Here is a 20,378-nt window from a genome sequence, read left to right as displayed (position 1 = left end):
ATTCATTAAAGTATTTTTTTCAAATTTGGATGTGAGTTTACTCATGATCTTGTTACGAAAATGGATGCATTGGAAATTCTCTTATACTTGAGAGAATGAATTATTTTTCTAAAATAGGATAGGATAGAATAGAATAAATAAACAAAACAAAAGAATTCACAATAAGACTTCCATAATAAATTTGTTTCAAACTGTCATGAATATTTTATCAAATCATTGTTCAATATTCATTTGAAAGGACTACATGGCAAAATGCAGTAAGAACAATCCTATTTTGGGTAACCATATAGGATCATTTTTAAATCATGTTGTTTTTTACATATCTCTTGAATTCTAGTTTTGGAATCCATTTTGAAATTTTCAATTTATATCACAAATAAAAATGTGATCAAAATCAAAACTGGGTCTTAAGTGAAATGTTGATGACAGAGTTAGTACAACCTATATTTGAGGTATCTAATGGAAAAATTTTTCCCTAAAATTCATAGGGAAGATAGCTCTTGGAATCTAGTTTCCAAATCAATTTGAATCACTTCAATCAGGTATCATATGAAAAAGTTATTCTTGAAATACTAATTGTTTCTCGAAAACTCTGCATGGTGACAATTCTAGGGCTTCACTGTTCATTGGCATATTTGACATACCAAATTATCTTCTTTTCAAAAAAAAATTATATGAGAGAAATATATTCAAGTCTAGTTTAAGACACAATTTGAATCATCCCATTTGGAGGTGAAATGAAAAGGATATGCCACATTTAGTGACTACATGTCTTCAAAACAGCATAGTAAAACTCTGCCTCTTAGGTCTGTTCATCACCAATTTTGTGATATCAAACCTAAGAATTTTTAAAACATGTTTCTACTAGAAAGACAAAAATGAATCTATTTTAATCTCCAAGTGTAATCACATTTATCCAATCTTTATCGAGGAAGTTACACTTCAAATAGTGATTGTTGGTCTAGTTCAAAATTAACAAGCATCTCTATCAAACATGGCACTCCTTATAATAATTACCATATAATTTTAAGCCATTTTGGAAACATGTTTATACGGGAGGTAGTCATATGAATTCACTTCAACTTGGCTTTTGAATCACTCTAATTGGATATCAAATGAATATTTTGTAAATAAAATACCGCTAGGAGGTCTAGGTTGGCCACTATTCCTCAAGGGGTAAATAAATGCATTTTGTTTGTATATCATATTTGGACTTGTTTTCTAAGCAATTCTTGTAATGATTTACATATTTATTGGAAGAAGAGAGACTGTACACCTCTCTTCCTCCATCATCTAATATTGTATTGCAAGCAAGTGCTATGTTTTTGCAGGTCATAGGAAGAATGAAGGAGTGAACTCCATGGATTAAGTACTTTTCAAAGTCGATCTTAAATTCATATTTCAGAATATGAATACAAGTGTTCAAGTCAAAACGAAGTAAAAATTCACTTGATGTTGAGTTCATTCAATGAAACTCAAACTCTTGAAGCTTGTCTTTAGTTTTTGACCAATAACACCAACAAACCCTACAACATGATCGAGATCGAGGCAAAAAGACATGAAGATAATCATCAGAAGAAGAAGTCAAGTTTTGTACCATGTCAAGCCACATCAATCTCCAAAGAAGCCTTTCATAAGCCAAATTGTTCATGATTACATCCATCATCCATATTGTATGTTAAGCTCCGCAACCATGCATGTTGAAGTCCAGAATTATTATCTATCCATTTACTACTAGATTATGACTTCAATATAACCTATTTTCATAAGCTTTTCATACTTCCCTACTCCATTACACCCCACCTCCATCCAAAAAAGAAAAAAAAAATAGAGAAAGATCAAAAATAATAAAGGAGTTTGGTTGTGAAAATTCGCGAAAGTGGCACAATACAAACACAAATTCATATAGGAAAACCAACCAGCTTGGCCAATATGAATTCTCTATTTTGTTTTACCATTTCTTCAGTTTGATTTTGCAGAAATTCCTCCAAAGAAACATGACTTGAGGACAAGTCTTCAGCTAAGCAACAGGGAAGGCCGTACAAGAAACTTAGTTGTGCAGCTGAATTGAAAACGGAACTTGTATTGTTCGTAGTTGGGACCTAAAATATTTTTGAAATTGATCACAATTGGGGACTTGAAATGTTAGAAAAAAACATGTATATATTGCATAAAAAATGTACATGAAAGAAGGGACCTAAGTTATTATGAATCAATTGCAGAGGGACCTGAATGACATCGACAATCAATGGACCAGAATCAATGAAGGATGCTAGAACAGAAGGTAGAAATAAACTCTATATTTCAATCTATCTATGATATTTGATCAGAGAACATCATCCAATATTGTCAAGGAGCAGAGAACATCATCCAATATTGTCAGGGAGTACAAGTATTGTGAGTACAAAATTTTGCTCTTGCAAATTCGAAATTTTTAGAGCTTGTTAAAATTAAGTTAATACCTGAATGCATATTTTATATTCATTACATTACCCTCATCCTATACCTATTATTTTATACCCATTATCCTAAGTATCATTTTACATTTACCTATGAACATCCTATATTTAATTCCTACATTCCATATTCATTCCATAACCCTAACATTCCACAACCCTAAGTATTTTTCCTCAAAGCAAAAGGGATCAAATGGGATAAGTTGAAACCTACACAACCATATAAACATTAGTCCTATGGAAACAATTTTAAACATGACCTAAAAAATGGTCATTTTAAAATTAAGGAAATACATTGCAATAAATAGGAAACATGCACATTATGAAAAGCCATTTAACAAATCAAATCGAAATGATTTATGTTATATGGGGTGTAAGGTTATCAAAAGCGCAATACGATGGGGTGTATGGTTCATATGGTGGAAATACAATGCAAAGTGATGAATGATGAATGCAAACAATTGTAAGTAATGGCGAAAGTGAAAAACAAAACCATGATTCATGCAACCAACGTGGAAATCAAAACATAGTATATATGCTAGTCATAGTATATATGTTATATGGTATTGCGGGTTGGTTGTAGGACACCCACAACAGAATTGAAGGACAGATTCAAATAAATCAAACATAACCTGAGCTAAAGTCATGAATGCAAACAATAGACCGGATGGAGGCGACAACATGGTATAAACAGTTCTATTCAGTAGTTCGATGGTTATGCATGGTATTTGGTCAAAGGGATGGCCATGAGGGAAATGTCCAATGGAGACTCTACATGACATACCAGTCAAAAGGACATCAACTAAATAAGTGAAACGGTCAAAACGTTTTGAAAAAAAACAGAGAAATAAACCCTGTGCGTTCAACAAAGAAGAGCTCTACCATTTTCGAAGCTCACAATCGTAAATTTGTTGCCATCACAACCATTGAGAGGCTCAGGAAGACGGTAGATGCCATTGGCCAGTAGTTGAGGGAAGTAAAATGGTTTGACAGAGGAAATGGAAGTAAAAATATAGTGCTGAGGAATTGGAGAGATAAGACAGGTAAGTCGACGGAGGAAGCAGAGTCAGTTAAAAAATCTCATGAGAAGCAAAGGTAAGATCGGAAGCTTGATTCTTTTTAATAAATGTAACAGAGGTTCGTGAGGAAATCTCGGGATTTTTATAAATATCACTGGGATATGAAAGCACACAACTTCTGTTTGTCATCTGTTTATGCCACCAGTCAACAAGCTGAGGCATTCAAAACACAGGTTGAATGAGTTAAGGGTAATATGGAGCGCAACTAAGAGTTCCACGAGTCAAGTATTCATATGGGATCATCATCAGTAATAGATAAAGCAAAATTTGAACAGAAAGCATATGGACTATACCTTTTTGGTTGCCTTCTTTCTTGAACTGATCTTCTCACAGTCGGAGTTTGTGGCTCTTCATCTTCTGATTCCTCTTTTGCTATAGAGTTTGATTCTTCCTCCTTTAGCTCAAACTCTATCTCCTTAGGTTCATTTGGTATGACTTCATGTTTAATAACATATTTCACCTCTCTAAACACCACATCTCAGTTGTACACAACCTTCCTTGTTTCTGGGTTCCAAAGCTTATAACCTTTTAAGCCATCCTTATACCCAATAAAGATGCACTTTTAATATTTACTATCCAAATTTGTTATTTTCTCCATTGGAACATGTACATATGCATCACATCCAAATACCGTCATATGTGAAACATAAGGTTTCTTACCAATCCATACCTCTTGTGGAGTCTTATCTTCCAATGCTGATGAAGGTGATATATTGACCAGGTAACATGCAATCTCCCTGCCTTTGCCCTAAATTCATGTCCTAATCCAAAACCACTGAGCATGCTTCTTTCCCTTTCCATAAACTTCTTTTTCATTCTTTCTGCAACTCCATTTTTCTTAGGTGTGTATGGAGTAGGTGTGTATGGAGTAGTCTAGAGAGAAATTGGAGATACCTTCTACCATACCATTACGATTAAGTATTTGAAGGCCTTTCTCTCCAATATGTCCAAGCCTTTGATGCCATAGCATGGTCTTTTCTCCAGAGACCACTAGATCTCCTGTCCACATTTAGGAACCACAGAGTTGTTGCACCCATCAATAACAATGCTACCTTGAAGTTTGTACAGAGTTCCAATCTAAACTCCTTGCATCAATACTAGTGCTCCCCGAACAATCTTGTAGGTATCTTTATAGAACACTATTTTTACACCTACATCATCCAACTTTCTTACAGAAATCAAATTTCTGGCCAATGGAGGAATATGTAGAACACCCGGAAGTGTTCTAATCCTTCCACTTTGCAACTTCAACTTGAATTTTCCATGACCGAAGATTCTAGCCTTCTTGTCATCCCCTAAGAAAACATCACCACCAACATATTTCTCATACTCGCAAAACCACTCTCTATGGGGAGCGAAGTGAAAGGATGCACCTGAGTCAAGCATCCATGCCTCATGATCTACATGTGTACTTGAAGAAGAAGCCAAGTACACATCCACACCTTCATTTGAGGTGGTTTTCGCGTCTGTAGAAGGAGCATCATCATATCTTTTTCCTTTCTCAGGAGCTTTAAATTTACAGTCCCTTTTGTAGTTCCCTTCTTTTCCACATTTCTAGCACACCTTCACATGTTTTCTAGGAGATTTAAATCGCCCTCTAGATTTAGATCTCCCACTAGAGGAATTTTTTTTTTTTTTTTTATGTTCTTAGACCGTCCTCATATAGACAAGGCATCACCATTTTGGCCCTCCATATTTTTCAGTCTCATCTCCTCCGACAACAAGGATGAGACTATTTCATCAAATTGCAAGGAAGTTGCGTTGCTACCTATTGCAACAACCAGACTATCCCACTAATCTGGTAGAGAACACAACAAACTAATGCACTTATCTTCATCTGAAATTTTAATATCAACAGATAATAATTGGCTTACCACAATATTAAATGCGTTCATATGTTCTATTACTAAGTCTCCATCTTTCATCCTCAGGTTATACAGTTTTTCCCGTAGGAACAATTTATTCACCAGAGACTTAGATTGGTACAAAGTCTCTAACTTGTCTGAGAAAGCCTTCGCAGAAGCCTTCCTTCATACATTCAGAAATACAAAATTTGAGACACATAATCGTATTGTGATCTTTTCCTTTTGATCCACCTTTTCCTAGTCTTCAATTGAAATTATTGTTGATTTAGTACCCAAATGTGCCACGATCCACTGATTTTTATCCCCCAACAGATCCTCCATCTTGAGTTTCCACAACTCAAAACTCTAACAGTTAAATTTTTTGATCTCTATATTTCCACTTCTCACCATCTTCTTTCACCACAAGAATCGATCCTATAGGTCTCCCACTGAACAAGGTCTATCACATGCCCGAGCAAAAAAAAAAAACCCTCAGCAGCAAAGGTGTCCCTGTAAAAAGATTACCTGCATATGAATTCTAAAAATAGAAAATAAATAATGGTGAGAGCATAAAACATAAAACAAATACACCTAGATCCCAAAACCAGGGCTACTAGATTGATTTTTCATTATGTTCCTTTCAATGTTATAATACATATATATACATGTCGAAGAATCCATAAACTCCAATCCATTAACCCTGGATTAGAACATAAATGTAGTTCCCTTGACTGGATCTAATAAATACCATGGACCTAAAACCATCGCACCCAAAACCATGTGCGAAATCCATGCACAAAACCATAGGTGTGTCCACCCACCTAATATAGGGTCCAAAAAAATTTCTCGAGGCACTGCCCGGGACCCCGTGCATGAGAGCTACTGCCCCCCTGCATACCCCCTGACAGTGCCCCACGCAACATACAAGGGGGGGCTTCTGCTCCCCCCCCCCCGCACATGGGATAGTCGTGGAAAGAATATAACACAACCCAACATAAACCCCTATGTAATTGTAGGCATACATCTACCGTAATTCTAGGAGTTTAATCGTTAACAAATTGTATAAGTAAAGTTACGGGGTTTTGAAAGTCGACAGTTAAGATCACAAAGAATTACGTTAACTTTGAGTCTATAACAACATGCTTGTATTATCCTTTTGATTAATGAAATTCTGATCTTTTGAGCATTTCGTGACTTCTTAATCTCGCCACAATCGTGATCAGGGAGTTAGGCCCACTCTCCTAACTAGGTGTTGTTGGATAGATGTGTGCATAGGTTTATTTCAATCAATTTATTTATTGATGTAAATGATTATCAATGAGTTGTTGTGAGTATGCTTTGATGTTACTCTTATTACTGTTACAATCATTATTGTTGTTACTCTTATTTGTTGTTACAAATATCGCTTGATGTTACACATTGTTAATTTTTTAGTTGAATGTTCAGTACTAGGTAAGGAAACTGTGGCATGCATATACTTTGCATGATAGCCCTGGATTGACAATTAATGTGGAATTGGGTGAATTTCATGATTCGTATATGAACACCAACAGGTATGTTATCAAGTCTGATTTAAATTGACTGATAAATTTCAACCAATAACATCAGAGAAATTTTCTCCTAGAAATCAAGAATATAAAGTAAAGCCTTGGATTGACAATTAATGTGGAATTGGGTGAATTGCATGATTCATATATGAACACCAACAAGTATGTTATCAAGTCTGGTTTAAATTGACTGATAACTTTCAACCAATAACATTAGAGAAATTTTCTCCTAGAAATCAAGAATATAAAGTAAATTACTAGAGAAAATATTCCATAAAAAATATCAATTGTAAAATGTTGATTTTTTATTAATAAAAATGTGAGGAAAACCTATGGTTTCGGCCAATTTCTATGAAAATCAAGACAATAAATCAACTTTAAAATGTCTAATAGGTAACAAGATTCATACTTAGACACTTAGAATGGAAAATAATCAAGCAAGACAATTTTTTTGGGAACTTGGACTCTTTTGATAAGATTTGAACAACAATGTTTTCTACAAAAAAACGTACCAATTAGCATTGATATGACGAAATATCAAACCTTCTAACAACACTAATTAATGCAAGAAATAAACAACAACCTTTATGAAAGAAACATAAATTTGATGAGCTCACTTTCTCCTTGTCACTCCTTAAAGGATTTTTGTTGCCACTAAAACAAGTAAGCTCTAGTACTCTAGAGTAAATGAATCAGATGAAAAATGACAACTTTAAAATTAAGAATAATAATTAGAGTTAACAATAATTAGAGTTAGCAATAATTAGAGTTAACATTTTGTAATTGATAGAGTATAATTAATTTTAGGATAAATTTTAATTTTCTATTCTTATTACTATTAAAAATATTCCATGAATATTTTGTAAAGGTTATATCTTTATCATTTATTTAATAATTATTGATAAAATTAAAATTATAAAAATGTTATTTTGAAGTAAATTCCTATTAACATAATTGATTAATATAATAAATTGATAACCAATATCTCCATACAAATATAATGACAGATAAAATAACTTATTTTAAAATGCATAGTCTAACTTGTAGATGAAATGAACTTTTTAAAAATACCTTTAATAGTTTTTTGGATCAAATTTGTTCAAAATATGGTAGAAAAATTTAAAAATCATAAGTTTAAGTCGTTTGATTTCCGCCCAAAAAATCATTTTGTTTTTGAGTTAGACTAAATCATTTTTTAAAATGTCTATTCTATATATATGGGAAAAAAACCCTCACATGTAAATTTCTTAAAAAGAATATTTCGTAAAAAATAATGGTTCTCCTTCATCTTCATGAGTAGTCAACTTTCACTTCTCACATAAAAGAGAATTTTGGTATTAATAATCACAAAATTGAATCCTTCCTAACCCTTCCAAAAGGGTCTAGTCTTTCCTAAAGTAGATTTTCTAAATTACCTTTAAAAAAAAAATCAAAGTTTTAAATTTACTCATAATTTTAGAATGAAAAAATATTGATAAATTTCAAAAGATGGGCGAGTTTCTAAATAGCCCTTCAATATAAAAACTAAATATTTGAAATTACTTAATTAAATTATTTAAAAACTAATTATTTGAAAATGCCTAATTCCAAAAATCTAGTTATTTGAAATTTATCTAATGGAAAAAATGAAAATATGTCCAAAAATGTGTCTAATTATTTGGAAACTTGAAGTTACCTAAATACAAGAAGAAAAAAATACCTTATTTAAAGAATGAAAACAAATGAAATTGAGTTGTTACACCTTTATTGGACCTTGTAATAGTAATATGCTAATAAGGCAATAACATGGTTTTTTTTATAAGTATCATAGATTTACATGCATTAATAAATTAGAATGGTAATAATTTATTAGTTAATAAAGTGAATTTTTTTATATAAGTATTGTTGGAAACAATTGTTGACTCCATCAATAGACATGGTCAAGAAATAAGTTATTAATAGTTAGGGGTTTGATATAGTCAAGCTAGTGGTTTCCCAAAGTAGATTGACATGAGAGCTTGATATAGTCAAGATAAGATAAAGTTGCGAGATATTGACATAGTCAAGATAAGATATTCTTTGTGTGTGTGTGGCATGAGCTATAGTTTAGTGTGTGGCGTGTTTCTAGTTTATATGCTTTGAGTAATAGTGAAGAGCTTTCAAGATCCATGTATTTTCATCTTTGAGTTTCGGATCTATGTATAATTTGCCTTTGTAAAAATATTGTCAAGTATAACAAATTCACATGCATGAGTATATGTAACACATGGATGATGGATACATCCAGAAAATATTTTTGTAGAGAGAGTAGTGGAATTTGAATTTGGAGAGCCCCTTCCAACCATCAAAGTTATTGATTCTTATTGTTTCGATTAATTGGAAAATGGTTTTGTGTATAGAATCATTTTCTAAATATTTTTATTATAATGATGATACATTGATAATTATAGTATGATATTTTTAAGTTTGGATTTCATGTAACAATCATGTTTAGTTTGCATATTTCATAAAGTATTTGAAATTAGGAGAGTTGAGAAAGATCTTGATCATTTTCTTTGGAGAGTTTTTCATCAAGTTTTTTGAAAAGAGTTTTGATTTACAAGATTGGAGGTAGATTGACATTAGTTGGCAAGGTAAGTTACATTTCTCATGGATATAGAGTTATCTATTAAATCAATCATTTATTCTCGTTGAGTATTTTACTTTTCACTCTAAAACTATACTTTTTATAGTTTGAATGAATTTAATAGCCATGAAAAATGGTTAGATTATAATTTTGAATTGCTTAAGTTACAATTTTGAGATTATTGCCATTTCAGATACAATACTTCGGTCAAAACCCTCTCTAAACCACAATTTATTTAATAAGTAACACATCTCTTGTTAAAAATAAAAATAAAAACATGTCTTCTTAAACAATATATAAAGTTCAATAAATTCCATCAAATTAATAATAAAATTAAATATTACATTCAAATTATGCATTTCCAAAAATTTCATAAAATTGGTAATAAAGTTAAATATTTACATTCAAATTATTATTTTCATGATCATAGCTAAAGGAAATTTAAATCTTAGGGACACATGCAAGAGTTTGGATATGGCTGGAATTAAAAATGAATGCTTTTGAGTAAAAAAACGTTATTGAATGTAGATGATGTAATGGATATATTATTTTACCTTGATTTAATATGCATCTAAATTTTAGGATTCTTCATTGGCTTCATAAATTTCACCTTCCACCACTTGAACAAAGTTGAAATGGTTTTTAATGATGCTTCTAATTTTATTAGTTGTTTTGTTTTCATCTTAACACTTAGTTATTGTTTTTGTTTCTATATTTATATTTTCATAATTTTAATTGACATCGTTTTAAATGACTAAATATGTATTTATTCTAGGAAAATGGCTCCCATTGGTCACCCTAAAAAGGATAAACAAAAATTACCACTTCTGGATGCATTTAGAATCATCCAACATTTTGATCATCCATGTCCTTTCCTAAATGATATTGATGCTCATTCACCTTAAAACCATGACTTAGATAGCATTGAGATTCCCGAAGAGGAGAAAGCATCAAATAAATGTAAAAGAACATTCAAGTCAAAATGGAAGACAAGAGTTCCATGGGCTTATGTTGTAAAATATTGTAATGAGGTTAAAAAGATAAAATGTTCTTTGTGAGTTAAATATAAAAAGGAAACTCCATTGGCTAAATATGTAAGCATCACTCTTCATGTCGGTGGTCTAAATGCCCATGATAAATCAAAGGCTCATAAACTCTCCACAGATTTTGGAGGGAGAAAACAAAAGAAGTGATCTTCTGATTACAAAACATGTAGACCTAATGGTGGATGATAAGAATGAGAGAATTAAATTAATAATTCAAAATATGTATTTTGTTGCCATAGTTACTTACCATTAGAAGTGTATAAGTTAATTTCTAGCTAATAGGTATAAATGCACTCAAAACATGCATTTAACAAATGAATACTCAAAATATAAAAATACAGCATCTAGAAAAGAGTTTCTACAAGCTACCAAAGAGGTATATTGGCAAAGGTTAAAAGATGAGATTTGTCATAGTCCATTCTACTCAATTTTACTTGATCAAAGCATATGGAGCAACATCTGATTATTTACATTACATATTTGAAAAATACATGAAGAGGCCAATGTGTGACACATTTTATACACTTCAAATCAAGGATGGAACAACTCAATTGACACATATTACATTAAAGTTGGAATTACACCATGGATGTAGAATTTTTTTAATTTAATTATATTGAGGTTTTCCAAAAATAGGAATTAGAAAATCACTTAATTCACTACTTTGAATGGATATATTTACTGTTGTTGTGATAAAATATCATAATAAACTATGTAGCACAAATTTATATAAATTTGTAAAAGAAAATATTTCAAGTATTCCTGTCTTAATGACTAATAATTAGTTATTGTTAATGATTATTATTCATGCTTTCATTTTTTTTTTATAAAATTATCATGATAAACTACATAAAATAAATTTATATAAACTTGCACAAGAAAATCTTTGACGTCTTAATCTTGGGCTTAGTTTATTTTGTCCAATATTATTTATGATTTATATTAAAAAGTTGATTAATATTATTTAATGACAATAATACTATCTATATTAGTATTACTAACCAATTTAATTATAATTCGATAGAGTAAATTTCAAAAATATTTGCGACACAATCAACCTTTTTACCTTTTAACTCAACAAAACTATGTTGATCTTGGAATGCTTCTCTTAACCTTTTTTAAGCATAGAAATAAAATTCCAAAGGTTATGAGTAATCAACCTTTTTGACCTTTTAACTCAGCAAAACTATGTTGATCTTGGAATGCTTCTCTTAACATTTTTTGAGCATAGAAATAAAATTTCGAAGATTATGAGTGATGAGTTTATGCCCTAGAAAGGTCCAAGAGACTATATTCACTCTTAGTGGATGTTAATCATCATCATCATTATATATTATTATAGGAAATTTAGACCACTTTTTAGTTGACAATATAAAAATAAATTATGAATTGAAGTAGTAATATAATTCATTTTTATTATTTAAATATTTATCTTAAATGCAAGTTATTGAGGCTTGCTTCATGAATAATAGATTAATGTGTGAAAATTATCTTACTTATAAAATTATTTAATGACAATAACATTAGTAATGTCCAATATATATTATTAATTATTTTAACAATCATAATCAAATATGAATAACAATAACAATAAAGTAGTATAGATTGGTTTTTTTCAAATACAAGAGGAAAGAGGGTATATTGACTAAACTAGTTATTGCATGTGTTCAATATTTATTTTTGAATTGTTTCAATATATTATTTTGAAAAAAACATAAAAATAATGTTCCTCTAAAATTTAGACTGCTTACATTATTTGTATAATAATATATATATATAATAGAAAAAAAGGACTATGTATTTGCATTAAATTTTCTGATTTGAAAATCAAAACCTTGTACAACATCATCCAAAATCATCCATAACTTCTACAACATCATTAATCTACAACATCATTAATATAGTACCCACAAATTCAAAATGACTTATCTTGACTTACACTTTATCGAAATTCCTCTCTTCTAAATAAACTAGCCTTATACAGCGTCCAAAAGAAACCTAATATTACTATCTATTTACAAAACATTAAATCTAAAGTTGCAAGACTAGACTATATCAGCATTGTTGGTGCATTCATCTCAACTGACTCAGCATTTCCAAAATTGGTCTAAAGCAGTTGCATGTTCATTCCCGAGTCCCTATCATCCTCAGTCAACTCTTGCATGTTGGAAGACTCCTGCCATTGCACATCAAAATCCTCTGAATCACCGCTGCTGATTGTTATACGCCCTTATGCTTCTGTCGGAATTGAGTTGTCCACTATGAAACTCAACATCTTGACTGATAGTTGCAGCCTTTCCACGTTCAACTATAGTAGGCTGAGGTTTTGAGACAGGAGCCCATACCAAGCGCGAGATTTTGACAAGTTCATTTCCTTGAACCTAGTTGTCAAGCAAAGGAAAAATGCTATGGACGTTGCCATCTTGGCTATCTGTAGATTTGTTTCCTCTGAACCTCCACTTTTCTTAATTAACACTCCAAACTACCTTCATGGCCTGGTAAATGAGAAGCTTGACAACCGAATTGGCTTTGACCTACTTGAATTGTTGTCTTTTATAATCATCTCAAGTTAAACTTCTTGAGGCTTCACATCCTTTTGTGTGTTTAATTCAGATTAACTTCACATATAATCAAAGGACCTGAGGATCCCAAACCTATTTGTTTATTCTGCAAGTAGATACAAATGTCGATGGAATTGAAGATTGAAAGAATGCAAATTTCAGAAGGATTAACGTGAAGAGATTTCTGCATGCGTGGGAATCCACCTTAGACGTCAGGTATTTCTCCTCCATCTTCCTTTGAAAGTTGTTTCATGGCGTAAGAATTCCAAGTGGGGACCTTCTCCCATGGCAGAGAAGTATTAATTTCAATTATCCCTGGCCCATTATATGTTCATACCTTGGGACTGGCGGCATCTCATCCATTAATTTGAGCCATTAATCATATAATTATTATCATCCTTCGTGATATCCCCTTAATTTCATGGAAAATATTTATGATTGAGGTCCTCTCGTCGAAGAAATATGTTTGTTCATTTTGCAAGTAGATAAAGATGTCGAGGGTTGAATTGAAGATCGCAAGCATGTGAATTTTAGAAGCATTAATGTGAATAGATTTCTACTTACATGGGAATCCACCTTAGCCATGGGATTTCTCTTCCATCTTTCATTTGAAATTTATTTCATGGCATAAGAACTCCAAGTGGGGGCCTTCTCCCATCGTTCAATATTGATTATTGTTATTCCTTGCCCATTATTTGTTTGTACCTTGGGAACGATGGTGTCCCATTCATTGATTTGAGCCATGAATCCTATAATTATTATCATCCCTTAGATATATCCCCTTAATTTTCATGGCAAATGTTTTCTGATTGATATCCTATTAGCTAACACCAATAAATTTCCTTGATCCATTTTCATAAGGATTTAACTCATGAGTAATAGATTATGTAAGAAATTTCTTTCTTATAAAGCTATTTAGTTACATACATTTTGTGTTCCTTACTATTATTAATTATTTTAATGTTGATACAAAGTAACTAATTTGTCTAGTATAAGTTATTATATTTCTATAATGTTGGCATGCCTTCAAAGTCTATAAGACAAAATATTTTATAAGTCTATTTATGTTATTTGACGATCAATTTTTTATTTTATTTTTTATTTATGAATTAGAATGCAATAAAGTAGTACTATTTGATTTATATAAAATATAATAAGAAATATTAAGAAAATATTGCTTCGAACTTTATTTCAATTGTCTAGAATTTATTCATTAAGTGTTTAAATGGTCTATATTGAAATTAGTTACTCCAATATTATTTTAATATACAAAGTTGAAATTTCCACGGGGTCTTGGATAGACAGTGATCAGGTGCTTTGTTAAGGCACTCCTTGATGTGAAGTCACTAGTTCAATTCCCTACCCCAATCGGCGTGATAGATTGGACATGATGAAGATGTAGTCTTGCCAAGCTTACAAAAACAAATATACAAAGTCTAAAAGATATTGTTTTTTAAGTGCATTATGGAATTTGACTATGTTAATTTGGTATTTTGAGAAGCTATGTTCATTAAAAATAACTTTTAACTTAATAATTGAATGAAAGCGTCATGTAATTCGCATAAAGTATCATCACATGATTATACTAAATTTGTACCAAATTGTGCATATATGTATTAAATAAATATAAAATTGCTCAAAAAATAATATGAATGGAATACTTGATATACAACAAACATTGAAAATTGTTTTTGAAGTATATCAATAGTTCCTTCAAAAGACAAAATTACATTCATGAATCATCTACACCCAATCTCAATGTATTCTCTCCAGTATATTAAGAATTTCTTCTACACCACATTTATTTATCTTTGTCTTATGACAAGCATCCACGCCGAAACCATGGTACTGATTGGAATAGATCCAAGTTTTTTGTCATCCAGATTTGGTACTCAATATTGTCTAAATGTTTTCTATTGTATTTCCCTAAAATAAACTTCCAACAATCAACCTTTACATGAAGAGTGTCACTTCCATTATCCTTGAATATGTCTAAGGTGGACTTTTCCATCCAAATCATCTCTCCTTCATCCTAATTTCCTTATCTAACTAACAATATCTTTCCTTTCTCAACATCAATCGTAGGATTGAATGTTGGATTTGGCTTGTTTCATTTGGATCCAACATATAGTAGTTCATCTCTCACATTATCAAAATCTTTATCCATAATACTTGAGAGATCATTGACTGGAGTGTGGTCATCATACATAATTTTCCTTTCCTTGGGCCAAAAATCTTCATAAGATGAATCACTTTTGTACACTATTACATGATCATTATAAATTTCATCTAATGTATCAAGAACTCTTTCCCAATAATCTACTCTATTTTTCCATTCTTCTGTAACAATTGGCGAATCCACATTGCTAATAGTTTCCATCCACATTTTTATGTATGACGTTATTCCTTCCTTTAGCTCTTTTAAGTATACATCATTCTCTTTGTGACGTAAGAAAAATGACCTCCCTTTGGGAAATTTGGGATGAACTTAATCATCTACATTCCAAAACTCAATTAGTTATGACCATTCAATATATTTGATGGATTATTTGTATCTTAGTATTGGAACATCATTTAGTATAAGAAATTGGAAGTATTTGACATTAAGATCTCAAACTAGTGCATTATTCCCCTCCTTAATATATCCTTTAAGCAAAGTTTTGAAGTCATAAGCCTTGTCAATAAGTTTAGGTGGAAAAACTCAATTTTCTTCAATTGTGCGATATGTATCCATAATTTCAGGTAAAGAATATATATCTTTACTTTTCAACTTAGAATACATTCTTCCATATGTTCCATATATGTCTTAATGGGTGTACCCCACAAGCAAGAACCCAACCTTAATAGTGATGAAGACACCAAAGGTAGTTAAAAGTGATAGAAACATGAAAATAGTGATTCTTATTATCACTTGTTGCATTGTCCAACAATAATAAAAATTGTGGAGGAAGAGGTTTAAAATCAACATTCTAATTTTTGGACCTTCCATGACACATAAAATCATCCTTATACACTTTACATTCTGAGTAATACGAGTGTCAAGTAATGTATTTTAAAGGAGGTTTCTTGAACTTTCAATCTCATAAAGTAGATCACCATACATATCAAGGTGTGGGTCTTCCTTGTCCCTAAAGAACTTTTCAAGGGATGTAATAGTAAATTGTGATCCCATATGTACAAATGGTATGGATAAATGACCAAAAACTCTTGCCTTATGCCCATGTGTTATCATACCTATCAATAAAAAAACTAAGTTTTTTCCTGCAATATATTTTGGTTTCACACATAGCCGTGGGATTGAAGTAGTTGTTTTGTCCATTTTATCAAGGATAATGCTCAAAAACTCCTTTAGAAACTACTCTACATTATCATGCGTTCATAGTAGCAATATCTTCCACACATAATCATGTTGTTATGTTTCTTCAGTTTATCTCATGCTATTTATTCAAGCTCTTTTGTTGTCACTAACTTCATTTGTGTGTTTACCATAGTACATTCACCGCATTTACTGAATTTGATGTTCTTTGGAAATGCCACATCACGAAAATGAGTATTCCACATCTTGCTTATTGTTGGAGGTGATATTGAGGGGTACTTGAGCTTTTAAGAGCAAGATTTATCATTTTCAACAAAGAAGTGTTTTTGTAACTCAAAGGAAACAATATTAGAGGAGGATACTTTCCATATTCTTTAACTTGACGTGTTTCATTTGGTGAAAGTTTTGAATTATCCATTACAATCATGTGCAATATTTCTCTAGCCACCACGATGTGTGCACTTTATTTACATGTGTTTGTGTTACCATGAATGGATTTAATATATCCATGTTTGAACAATGTTGGTGGTTATAGAAGGTTATTTTAGGAATATTATGCATCTTATGTCATGATGTATTAAAAATAAGATTTCCATTAAATCTCATGTTCTTTACTTTTCTAACAATAGGTGGTCAACCATGGCCATGACTCTCTGAAATGACTTTATTTGAGAGGAGTGAATTTAATACAAAATATTTGGTAACATGTTTATTTATGCCTTTTAAGGCCATTCTATCTACTACAATGGCCTTCCTATTCACATGATGAAGAGAATTTTTCTTACAACATTTAGTTACTTTCAAAAGTTTAATTTCATTCTCTTCATCCATTTGTGATTAACATTCTAAAATTATTTGCTACCCACAACTCATTTAATCCTATTATATGGCCTTGTTACATGCATATCAAATGAGTTTAGATATTTTTCATTATAAATATCCCCATCTCATATATTTAAGGGAAGTCTTAGTCCTCTATAACATCCCATATTTCCATTTCCTTGGGTGGCTCCTTGAAATTTTTCTTGACCCTTAGCATCTCACCTTTGTTATCAACTAACTTATTTATTAGCCATATAACCAAACAACATATATAGTTATCCCCAATCATACATGTTTGGAAATTGTTGTCTAATATCTCTTCCACAAAAACACCAAATTCCATTTCACCTAGTATTTCACCCTGAACCATATCATCCTCAGAGGAACTAACTATCATTCCTTTAGCAATGGACATGCTTTTTCCTTCTCATTCATGTGTAAGAGAAACCTTTGTACACATGAAGGTAACCCTATCCTGGGTAATGGCATTCTCATGGTAGTGAGGTTCCAAATCTAATTATGGCCAACTCTCAAATGATTCCAATGCACCCCCTAGTGTATGCTGAAATCTTGATGGATGTCATAGAGGAGCATCATGTTAACACCTTCTTAATTCTAACCATTATGCATCCTTATTTACAATATTTCCTTGCACTTTATGCCCAAGCTTTGTATTGAATATGGATCCCTCACCCACTTTCACTCCATCTTGCAGAAGATCTACCTTGTCTCTAAGAGAAAATGTAGAAGAACCATTTTCACCTATAAACTAAAGTAAATAAGCTTAGTATTTGATCAAACAAAACCATTAGTATACTATCAATAACACTTAACACATGCTTCAATATTTTGATTTACCTATGTTGAGCCTCAAATCCATGACCTTCCATTGATGAATGTCCCCTTCATCAACATCCTCTAGAATCAAATGTGGTTGAGTGACATCAATTATCAAAATTGTAACATAGTCTACATTAACACTTTATTGAGCATAATAAGTTCTAGTATTTGTAGATTCAACCCTTCTGAGCCCAATAACTTGACCATTAATTAGGAGGTCAACATAATCCCCTTTTGTCAAAATCATGTTTTCCATTGTAACTCATACCAATTCTATAACAATTCAATTGTAGTTTGTAATTAAGATTAAACCATGTGAAGTGTGATTTTTTCAGGGAAAATTTTAAGAACCCCCCGTAAATTTACATGTATAATAAATGGGTGAATATCCATGGTATATAGGAAAAATGGAAGGCGATTTTATCAATAATATGATATGTATATATAATTTATTGGCGAATCTCTCACCAGGCATGGCGAATATTTTACTCAATTATAAAATCTTGTGTTTATTGAATACACAAATGAAATCATTGCATTTCTTTAAAATATCTTTTGAAATCAAAATTACCGAAATTACATTTCGATAACATAGTAGGTGTAGGATAAAATTCACCTGTGCCATTCACAGAAAGCATGAGAAAAAACCTAATACTATATATAAAACCAAGAAAAATTCAAATTCATCACTTCTATGGAACTCGTAACCACCCTGCCAATACACAAGTATGTTCCTATTTACAATTAGAAAAATTACCCAAATTACAATCTGTTTACTCCAGCATATGTTGGAAAGTTATAGAAGGATGACTAGTGTAATCAATCCATTCCTTTTAGCTCTAATTTGTTTCAGTTTAAAACAGAAGTATACAAATATACTTGTCCAATGTCTATGCTTTAACCATTCACCTTAAAATGTTTTTACAATATAATTTCCTAAGTCTATTTAATATCTTCATTATCATAAAAACCAACCTATATCCATCTTAACTCCACATCTACCACTCTTAGGGGGATGAAATCTATTTATCCCTCTGAGCACTTGGTAGACCCAGAATTAAGATGGATCTAAGATGATAGAATTTCCCCTTTAAATAGTCTATGCTCACATGAATACCATGGTATTACCATGGGTCAATACCATGGGTTATCATAAACCTGGAGCTTAAAAATTACTAATAGTAATTTATAAAAATTAATAAAATTAATAGTTGATTTTTATTTTATTTTTTATTTTAACCAAGCTAAAATGTTTAACATACATTAAATTACAACATCCATTTTTACTCTTGATCGGGTCAAATATTTTTTCACTCTATGCTAGTTTGCATATCACGATATTTTATACCTCTCAGGGGTTAGTAGATCCAAAGTAAAGATGGATCTATGTTGGTTTAATTCCCCCATTTAAATAGGCTGCATTCCAGGTGAATACCATGGGTCAATACCATGTGCCATTTTGGTGAATACCATGGGTCAATACCATGTGCCATTTTTATTTTTATTAATACTAATATTAGGGTTAATAATGTCTTTTTGCATGGTATTAATAACAATCTAGTCCATGGTATTTGTCCCATAGTATTTTGCCCATAGGTTTCACCTAAATATAACACATTTTTTGAGTGTTCGTAAATATAAGGCGACTTATGGAGTAAATATAAAAAAATGTTTTATTTGTTTACCATACCTCTCGTTTATTTATATTTTTATTAATTTACCATACCTCTTTTACAAATATGGTATTTGGCCCACAGGATTCACTTAAATAAAACCTCTTTCTTGAGCCTTCATAAATAGAACGAGGGTTATGGACTAAATATAAAAAGAGGTTTTATTTATTTACCATACCTTTTGAGTAAGTATAAAAAAACGTTTTATTTATTTACCATACCTCCACTTTACTTATATTTTTATTTGTTTACACCCTTGCATGTATATAAGGTGACTTATGGAATAAATATAAAAAATGTTTTATTTATTTACCATACTTCTCATTTATTTATATTTTTATTAATTTACCATACCTCTTTTATAAATATGGTATTTGGGCCTTTGGCCCATAGGATTCACTTAAATAAAACCTATTCTTGAAAATGGGCGAATGGATTCACTTAAATAAACCCTGTTCTTGAAAATGGGCGAATGGAAGGTTGTAACTCCTAATTTCAAGAGCTAAATTTACCTTTTTTACCCTCCCTTAAAAGAAGGTGGGCTATTTGAGGTGATTTGTAAAAATGTACTATGATACAAAATAATCGC

This window comes from Pinus tabuliformis, chromosome 1_2, assembly GCF_031772625.1.
Source record: "Pinus tabuliformis cultivar Carrire ecotype Pingquan chromosome 1_2, CPIR1, whole genome shotgun sequence".
Lineage (NCBI taxonomy): Eukaryota > Viridiplantae > Streptophyta > Pinopsida > Pinales > Pinaceae > Pinus > Pinus tabuliformis.
Note: the sequence above shows the minus strand (reverse complement) of the source record.